The 9,173-nt window shown below is 37.9% G+C and overlaps 1 pseudogene; it reads right to left on the bottom strand.

The window, feature by feature from the left end:
* Window positions 1-849: 849 nt before the first annotated feature.
* LOC126595912 (uncharacterized) lies at window positions 850-8,400 on the bottom strand (annotated as a pseudogene).
* Between the last annotated feature and the right edge of the window lie 773 nt (window positions 8,401-9,173).

The following is a 9,173-nucleotide window of genomic DNA, read 5'->3' as shown; positions in this document are numbered from 1 at the left end:
ATAGAGATGACAGTGGCACGCCTAAGCACCTAGTTGGTTTTGATTGTGAGCATCAAGGCCTACACCTAAGGCCTCACAAAGGCACCTTTCAGGACTAACTTTGTTCTCCTCTTGCAGTATTGTGACAAGCAGGAGCCCGACAATCAACCAAAGTGCCAACTCCTCGAGGAGCTGTGTGCTCAAGCCAGGAACGCCCACCAACCAGATTTCCTGCCCGAATAGACTGTTACTGTGAAATTCGTCCGGTGGTATTGGCGGTAGCTACAGATGGATTGATGTCGATTCAATTGGTGATCATGTTCATGCATTGGTTTTGGGTGCGAACCAGTCCATAATAATCTCAGCAAAGGATGATGCTTCACAGTTTGCTCATGACGTCAACATACTTTATTTCTCCCAGTCTTGTCTCTAGCAACTAGGCCTATGTGTGTTTGATTTGAGAGAAGAAGGAAGGGAGATGCTCTCTCATTTTATTTTTGTTACTATTATTTGGATGCCTTTTAAGAAGCTTCGAGCCAGTTTGGGAGTGTGATGAGACATAGGATAAGTGATTTTAAAGTGCTTTTGCAAAATCACTCGTCAAGGGGGCATATAGCTTTTCAAAGTGCTTTTTCAACAGAAATTGTAATTTGTTATAAAATATTTGGTAGACTTGTAACAAGGCTTAAATTAGAAGTCCTTTCCGAATCAGGATCCGAATCACCACACGAAGCACCAACAAGCTTTCTCGGATACCGTAAGATGATGAGAACCTACTGCTAACTAGTTGCAGATTAGCCAGAGCAACTGAATTCCTAACGCGCACATTATGTACATTGATGCGAGCAGCCAAACACCAAACTCAAAATGTATCAAAAATTGGAGGCTTTAATGAGTTCCTGTTCAACTTACAGTCTGGAAACAATACACTGATAACTAAGCGTCGTAAATAACTACCGAGAAAATTACACATCTTAACTAAATTACAAACCCTACTCTTACAGCCGACTACAATGATTCCAGGGCAATCCCAAACATTTTAGGCCCAAAAGAAATAAATATTATAGGAATACATCATTGGGACATAGATTATTACCACTCAACAGTTCAACCTAGGATTTCTAAGTTTCCGAGTTTGTAAGAGTTTTGCTGTGTTCCAGTATCAATTCGTAGAGGTTGTCAGCCGTTGGACGATTCTCCGGATTCTCCTCCGTACATTGGTAGAACAAGTCAACAAGAAATCTCAGTGTGTCTAAGTCAGCCTCTGTTCCCTCAAGTTCCGCGCCTGCTTGAGTCATTACTGGCTCATTCAACGACCGAAACGCCTCCAGGTCATCTGTTAACTTGGGTCGTTTTCCCCTCTGCACACACCAAACAAGCAGATTACTTCCGAGGTTACAAAACATTCAAACTACAATTTCATTAAAAGATAAGACAGAGGCAACCTAAAACAATTAGCTAACATACTCTACGTGCATGTTGAGTCTTAATGACAAAGCCAACTTAGGCCATGGAATAATGAAGTGATATCATATGAGAATAACATATTCACTTCCTCACTTCACTGACAGGATATTTCCAAATTCGGTTTCAACAAACAACAATTAGTGATGTATTCCACGCATACAATATATGCCTCACCGAAAGTATGGACACCTCAAAATCTTACAAAATAATCCCACTATTCAGTCATATTTCACATTCTCTAACAATCATACAAAATTCTTCATATGAATAAAGATAAAACAAGAGGAGTACCGTCAGAAGTTCATGAATCTCCAATTCAGGTACCCCGAAGTACGGAATTTGCAGAGTCAACATTTCCAACAGCAAGCACCCAAACGACCAGATATCAATTTCCTGTTACCAAAAGGGAAACAAACTTACCAACACAAAAAAAAAAAAAAAAAGCGACACAAATTTAAGATAGAAGAAATATTGAGGTTGGAACCCTTGGAACTATCTCAAACTCCAATGGGAATGTATGTTTTTACATAGATGGATTTCTCGCAGTGCTATTTGTGGTTGTCCTAGCCATGATAACACTCATTGTCCTAGCTTAATACAATTGCTTGTCAACAAAAGATATGCTCGATTATATTAACTGGATGCTATATTTCAAAAGAAAACTTGTCTATATTTCAAAAGAAAACTTGTCTATAACCTAATGAACAAAGTAAATGAACATTTGTACGCCTATTATAGCATTCTGTGCACAAACAGTTAACTACCAAACAGATGGAAAAGAGATATAGAGCAGAAAATATATCAGGGATCGACAGATATGTGACAAACTGACCGGATGAAAAACTTACCAATCCATATATATTTCGTTCATGCACTGCTCGCAAAACCTCTGGGGCCATCCAGCGAGGTGTTCCAGCACAAACATTAGTAGGAGGTATTCCTATGTGGGCGATGCAGCATGTATGCAAGTAAGATCGAAGGGGAACTGCCCTATCAAAATCACAGAGCTTCACAACATGTGTTCCATCAGCTCTCTTCCTATCCAGATCAATCAAAATGTTTGCACTTTTTACATCCCGGTGAATAATGTGCTTTGAATGCAGCTCCACCAATGCACATGCAACATTTTTAGCGATGCACAAAGCTAACTCCACTGGAAGATGCTTCTCACCAGCTTTTGATAGCTTTTCCATATAATTCTGTCAGATGATGGAGATGAAAATTAAAAAATAAAATAAAATAAAACCGACCAAGCAAAATGAAACCTGAAACTTTACAATCTATAGTTAAATTCACCTGTAAGGAACCCCCTTTTATGTCCTCCATCCAAATTATAGACTGCAATATACGATGCTCAGGACTACCATCCCCAGAAGGAACCCACTTGGAAGATATCTGATGTCCATACATTTCCACTATGCAAGGGTGTTTCAAAGCACCTAAAATCCTTATTTCCCCTAAACAGTTGTAGTCAAAGTTCCTAATTTCATCCGTTGAATTTCCATATACCACGGAAGTACGCATCTGCAGCATCCACAAGCAAACAAAAGGAAGATTTAGATCATTAATTGTAGTAACAAGCCTAGGAACTTTCAGACCTATCAAATAATTGCCAGCACAGCCAAACTACTAAAGGCCTGAAAATAACTCCAAAGTTTTCCAGCCTGATAACCGATTGAACTTCAAGAAACACACCTTTCCTGCTGCCTCATTTGATCCATATTTGTGCCGGACAAGAGAAGTAACGGAGTTTTTTAGAGTTTCATCACAAGAGGGCATAGAAGGGAAGGAGGTAGGAGCAGGGCTGCTTCGAATTGGAAGATAAACTTTGGTCCGGCTGAGAGGAATATACCTGCCATCACAAAGTGAAGATACACACAAAGTCTCAGCAATAAATATCCTGTAATGCCATGTTTTTGGTATGTAATAAAATATATATTCGAAAATCACAATATGTTTATTAGCCAAGCAGGCAATATGTGTACAGCAGTTCAAAAATCAAACCAAAAGAAATATCTAAACTAAAATTTGAGATATGAAGGTCCTACAAAAGGAAAAAATAGTAACAAGATACTGTCACAAATGAAGTACAAAACAATTACTGCCAAATCCTAATCACTGCATCTAAATGCAACATTGATACAATGATTCTCCACTCAAAATAGACACATTCTGAACGTAGGCAAATTGATAATCAAACCATAAGTGACATCACAGATCATGGAACAACAGAAAAGGAGGGGATAAGATGAACCATAAGCCATAATGCAGACGTGTACTTTATAAAAGTTATATGAACAGGCATCACGCAACAATTCCTAGCAATTTACAGGGTTACCAAGCGTTTCATGCTAAACCTACAAAAACAAAATTAAATGGCATTGCAATACAGTGAGCCAGAACACAAATAAGCTCTAAAAAAACATTTTCCGGTATCCAGAGCATCTTCAATAGTGAAGAATTACCGAGATCATTTACATGATATACTGACCTGCAATAATATTCAGGATCAGTCTCTACTCTTATATCACGCGGACGACATGCATCCACCACCATTCGAATCTCTAAGGCACCTCTCTTGATTGATACAATATTCCACGCATGTGGCATGAAATCCATGTAACCCCTAACAAGCTCACAAGGTACCCGAGGCTCCACCCAATCACATAGATACTACAGAGAAATTAAGTTTCATCATATTAGGATACCTAATTAAAACCTATTGGAAATTAACAGACATCAGTACAAATAATAAATGATAATTTTAATACAGAATCACCTTCAATAGCAATGCTCTATGCCGACACACACCAAACTAACAGACATCAGTACAAATAATAAATGATAAATTTAATACAGAATCACCTTCAATAGCAATGCTCTATGCCGACACACACCAAACTGCAAGGTTCCAATGGGAACTACGATGGATTTTCGTCGTGCTTTAATAGAACGAAGGGATTTCTCACAGAGATCAGAAAAAACGATATCTTCAACATTCTTTAAAACTGGTTTAGAGGACAAACTAATAAAGCCCTTGTTTCCAGTTGGGCAGGTGCAAACAAAAGGCTTCCTGTAGTCTGAAAGAGGATTAGCTTTTCGTGCCCATTCAACAAGAGCACTCCTATCACTTCCCCCAAAGTGATCTGATACAAACAGAGCAAGCAATGATGCAATCTGCAGCATATCAGCCTTATTTCCATCTGTATTTAAACGATTCACCAATTCTTGGGCAGAACATAAAATAACATCCAACTCTTTATCCCATTGCCTGAAGATAAATTAAACAACACAACCATTATCAGTTAAAAACCATGAGGAGGACAGCAAATACGCATGAACATAAAAGACTTGCATAAAATTACAACCTGTCCACAAGAATGACTTCACGTGAGTCAAGGTGGAATTTTTCCTCATAAAGTTCTAGTGGCATGAATGGCCTGTCACGCCCTGCATCATAAAAGCCATCAGAAAGATGGTCCTCAGTGCTGCAAACCGAGAAGTCATTATATTTCCGAGACAAGTTTGAACTATCAGGACAGTATCTAGGATGTTTGGGCCGTCTCGGATTATCAAGGTTCCCATCAGGGTGCCTTTTGGGTTGACAAATACTTTTTGATGTATCTGAAGATGAACCTTCATCTTCCTCACCATAAACCTGTTGATTGGAGGCCGACGATGCATCAAACTCACAACAATCCTTTTCATCACTTTCATCTACTGTGCTAGAGTCTGGACTCACAGATGAGCAATTTCCTACAAAATGCTCCTTTGAGCTCACATCATGGCACACAATATTTTCACTTTGCACTTCCCTAGATAGTACATCTTGATCACCATAATCGTCCAGATTGATAATGTCTGATGCACCTTCAGGATAAGATTCAGAAGCAAGAAGATCTTGGTTGCCTGGTTTGCTTTCTTCATCTTCCTGCACGTGTAACCGCTTGGAAGGATCAAGACCTTTCAACTTTCTACTGTTGTTTAAGCGTTCTTGACGAGCTCTCTGCTGCAAACTGTACCCTTGCTTCCTCCACCTACCTGACCTCCGAGTTGCACAGCACCTACTGTTCGTTGAATGTGCGAAAATTAAACTTGCTGAGCTATGATGAAAGCCTGTACAAACATTCAGAGTATGATACAAATCACATACCAATATATATATATATATATATATATATATATATATATATAATAGAGAGAATCAAGGAGAGAGCGTTGACTAACTAAAACTGAAGACTAAATAAAGTACATGTGTAATTCCACAGCCTTACCTCTGCGAAATAGACTTTCATTATTGTTCCCAAGGGGGGTTTCATATACTTCCATTTCTACAGAGGAACTGGTAGAATCATCACCGAGTGTGTCCTTCCCATTTCCTTCTAAATTGCAGCATATCCATGAGGGTATTTGACAGAAAGTGAGAAGCTTGTTGTACTGAACCATAAGAGAGTATGAAATAAACCACGTTAGATTTTCATATCAGATATCACATAAAACAACAACTAAAGAACGTTTATTCTAAAAGGAAGTTGAAACTACATATACAATTCAGAATAAAAGAAACCAAAAACCTAATTAACAAATAGGTGCATGTGGTCATCTTTCTCTTCTACAAGCAAACCACATGATTTTGCAAGTGAACTTATACACTGTTTGCAGAAGTCAAAACAAAATGAATTAAAAAAGTATGTGCACCATGGTTGTAAGAAACATGATAGCCTAAAACCTGTCCAAAGATAGTTTAAGTGGTTCGGCACAAAATGAATAAGCACAAAGCCATCATGAAGAAAGTAGCAGTAGAATATGAATTTCAGCAAGTTATTAAGGATAAGTTCAGAAATGAAATAAAATCTTGATCCAATGAATTAAACTTTGGAATGTCATTATTGTAAATTATAGATATAAGAATACAAGCACTGAAAAAGGAATACTTGACTACAATAATCCTAGTTTGCGATTGTATGTAAGTACCTGAAGATTTAAAATCTGGAGGTTGTGCATCAAGTCAAGTTCAAGATATCCTAGTGATGTCAATCTATTATTGGACAGGTCCATTGTCTCCAACCTCTGCAAAGAGGACAAAGTCGAAGGCAATTCCACCAATTTATTATTAGCAACTTTTAATGATATCAAGGCATTTAAATTACTGATCTCAGCAGGCAAACTTTTTATCTTGTTGAATGAAAGATCTAGATATTCCAAAGTGTTTAAGCAGCCAATTTCTGGAGGAAGGTATCTGCAGTAAACAAGCCATAAAGTGGATAAGTTAAAGTCGGTAACTATTTTTACATTCTATGGAAATGAAGAAACCATTAATTATGATGTAATAGAGGCCTAATTGCCCAAATACATGAAAATTGCTAACAACATTAATGATAATAAAAACCAGAATTTCACTCAATAGCTAACCAAATAGAGATAATTAACGAGATTACCAGATCCTTAAATTCAAGAACACAAACAAAACTCCCATCAGTGTTTTATCCGAAAGATCTACTATTAAATAAGAATTTTTCTCAAATGATCCCTAATTACCTTTGACACATTTCATACTTCTTTTGCTCAAGGCCCATAAAAATACCATAAATACAACAAATAATCTTGAGGATACCATGTTACCAGTACATTAAACTTGCATAGCAACACCTGTACTACATTTTGGATGTGCATCGTTCTTTCCCTAATATTAAGCTCTCAACGTAAATGCTCATTAGTTTTGATTTCTCTTCTTGATGTTACTTTAGTGTTTGTTAGCAGTTGCATATCAACAAGTTCATAGAAAAAGAATCGCAGAATGTTGGAACATTGATCACATACAAAGTTTAAAACTTTATATAATCTCTTAAGAGAAAGACACGAAAGGTCTAGGGGTAAAAACCCAAGTAATTAATGAAGTCATCTACTTCTTCATCCAGCCTATGATCCTCGAACCTCGACCATCACTCCTTCCGAACGCATTCAAGCTCACTCACTAGCTAAAGCACACAAATGCTGAAACCAATTAGGAGATCAACTTCATGAGGGCTCATCTTATACTAGGCAAAACCGCTCGAAAGTACAAAATTTGATAATATATGACCAATATCACTGCCTATGCAGTCTACATCACTAAAAAAACTCGAATCAAAAGCATTCCAATGAAAAACACAGCAATCAGCGTTGTCTTTAAGCAGGAAAAAAAAATTGCTTACCTTATAGAGAAGTGACAAACAGAGAGCTTGGTGAGGCTCTTGAGCCGAGCAATCTCGCTCAATATCTGAAACCCCGAAGGCCTCGGCGGCACTTTGGAAAGCTCAAGCTCCTTCAAGCCACTCAATTTATCCAACGGCAACCCACCAAACTCCGGCGACGACATCCTCACTTGCAAGCATTCCAAGCTCTCAAACTCCATCGCCGCAGACGGCGAAAATAAATTAATCTCATTCCCAAAGAACTTCAGCGTTCTCAGCCGCTTGTGAGAGGTAATCGACTTCGGCAATAAATTAAACACGTTTTTATACAAATACAAAGCCCCGGCATCCTCAGAATTCTCCCTGATCGAAAAGTCCAAGCTTTTGCCGGAAATATCGACAACCCTCGAGTCGTCGTCATCGCCGTCGGCAGCGGCTCCGCCGTCTTCCTCTTTGACAGTCGGATTGGAGGCTTCAGCTTCTGATTGCTCTGGTTCCTTAGGGTTTTCGGGGGCAGCTTCGTCAGAATTGAGGACTTGCATTGAAAATTGGAGCCTCAATTCGGGAGAAAAACCCGAATTTCTGAAGCGGACAGGCTGAGAGATCTGTTTGGGAGGCGAGAAAATATAGGATTAATGGCATTGGACGAAAAATATGAATGAGAGGGGAAAATCGAAAGAGGAGCGGGGAAGTAGACCGACCGCTCCTTTGTGAATAATTTAGAGAGAGAAAAAACCTAGTTAGTCCTCCACTGTAGTTTCCACGAAGCAAACGGACGTTTTGCGTCGGCGCACTGTTATATATAGTTATATTATGAGTAAATTGTAGTAATGGTCCTTAACTTTACTTAAATTGGAGCAATGGTCCCTCAACTAAAAATCCATTACCATTGGTCCCTCAACTTATCAAAATGTGTAGCTATAGTCTTTTTCATTAATTTCTTCAAAATTTTGTCAAAATATGTTATGTTGGAATAACCATTTACTTAATTAGGGTCCCTCAACTCATCAAAGTGTGTAATTATGATCATTTTCGTCAACTACGTAAAAAAATTTGTCAAAACGAGTTATGTTTGAAGGATCATAGCTACAATTGGGATAAAGTTAAGGGACCATTTCTCCAGTTGAATTAAAATTGAGGGACCAAAGGTAATGAATTTTTAGTTGAGGGACCATAGCTGCACGTTTTAATGAGTTGAAGGACCAATGGTAATGGATTTTTAGTTGAAGGACCATTGCTCCAATTTGAGTAAAGTTCAGGGACCATAGCTACAATTTACTCTTATATTATTATACAAATACCTACCTGAATTATTGTTTGACGACGTGTCTAAAATCCAGGGACCCTACTGGGATTTTCTTTCTTTTTATGAAATTTTTTAGAATTGACGTATTTTTGAAATTGACCTAACTTCTCGTTTGGCTTTCTCAATTTTAAAATCGACCAATTTCGTCTATAATATTTACTACTCCATATCAATTTGATCATTCCGTTAGAATTATATTAATTACCTGGTGTTTTGATACAGCATATATATGGATCTATAATATTCTA

This window comes from Malus sylvestris, chromosome 13 (genome assembly GCF_916048215.2).
Source record: "Malus sylvestris chromosome 13, drMalSylv7.2, whole genome shotgun sequence".
Taxonomy (NCBI): domain Eukaryota; kingdom Viridiplantae; phylum Streptophyta; class Magnoliopsida; order Rosales; family Rosaceae; genus Malus; species Malus sylvestris.
This window is presented reverse-complemented; position numbering and strand designations above follow the sequence as displayed.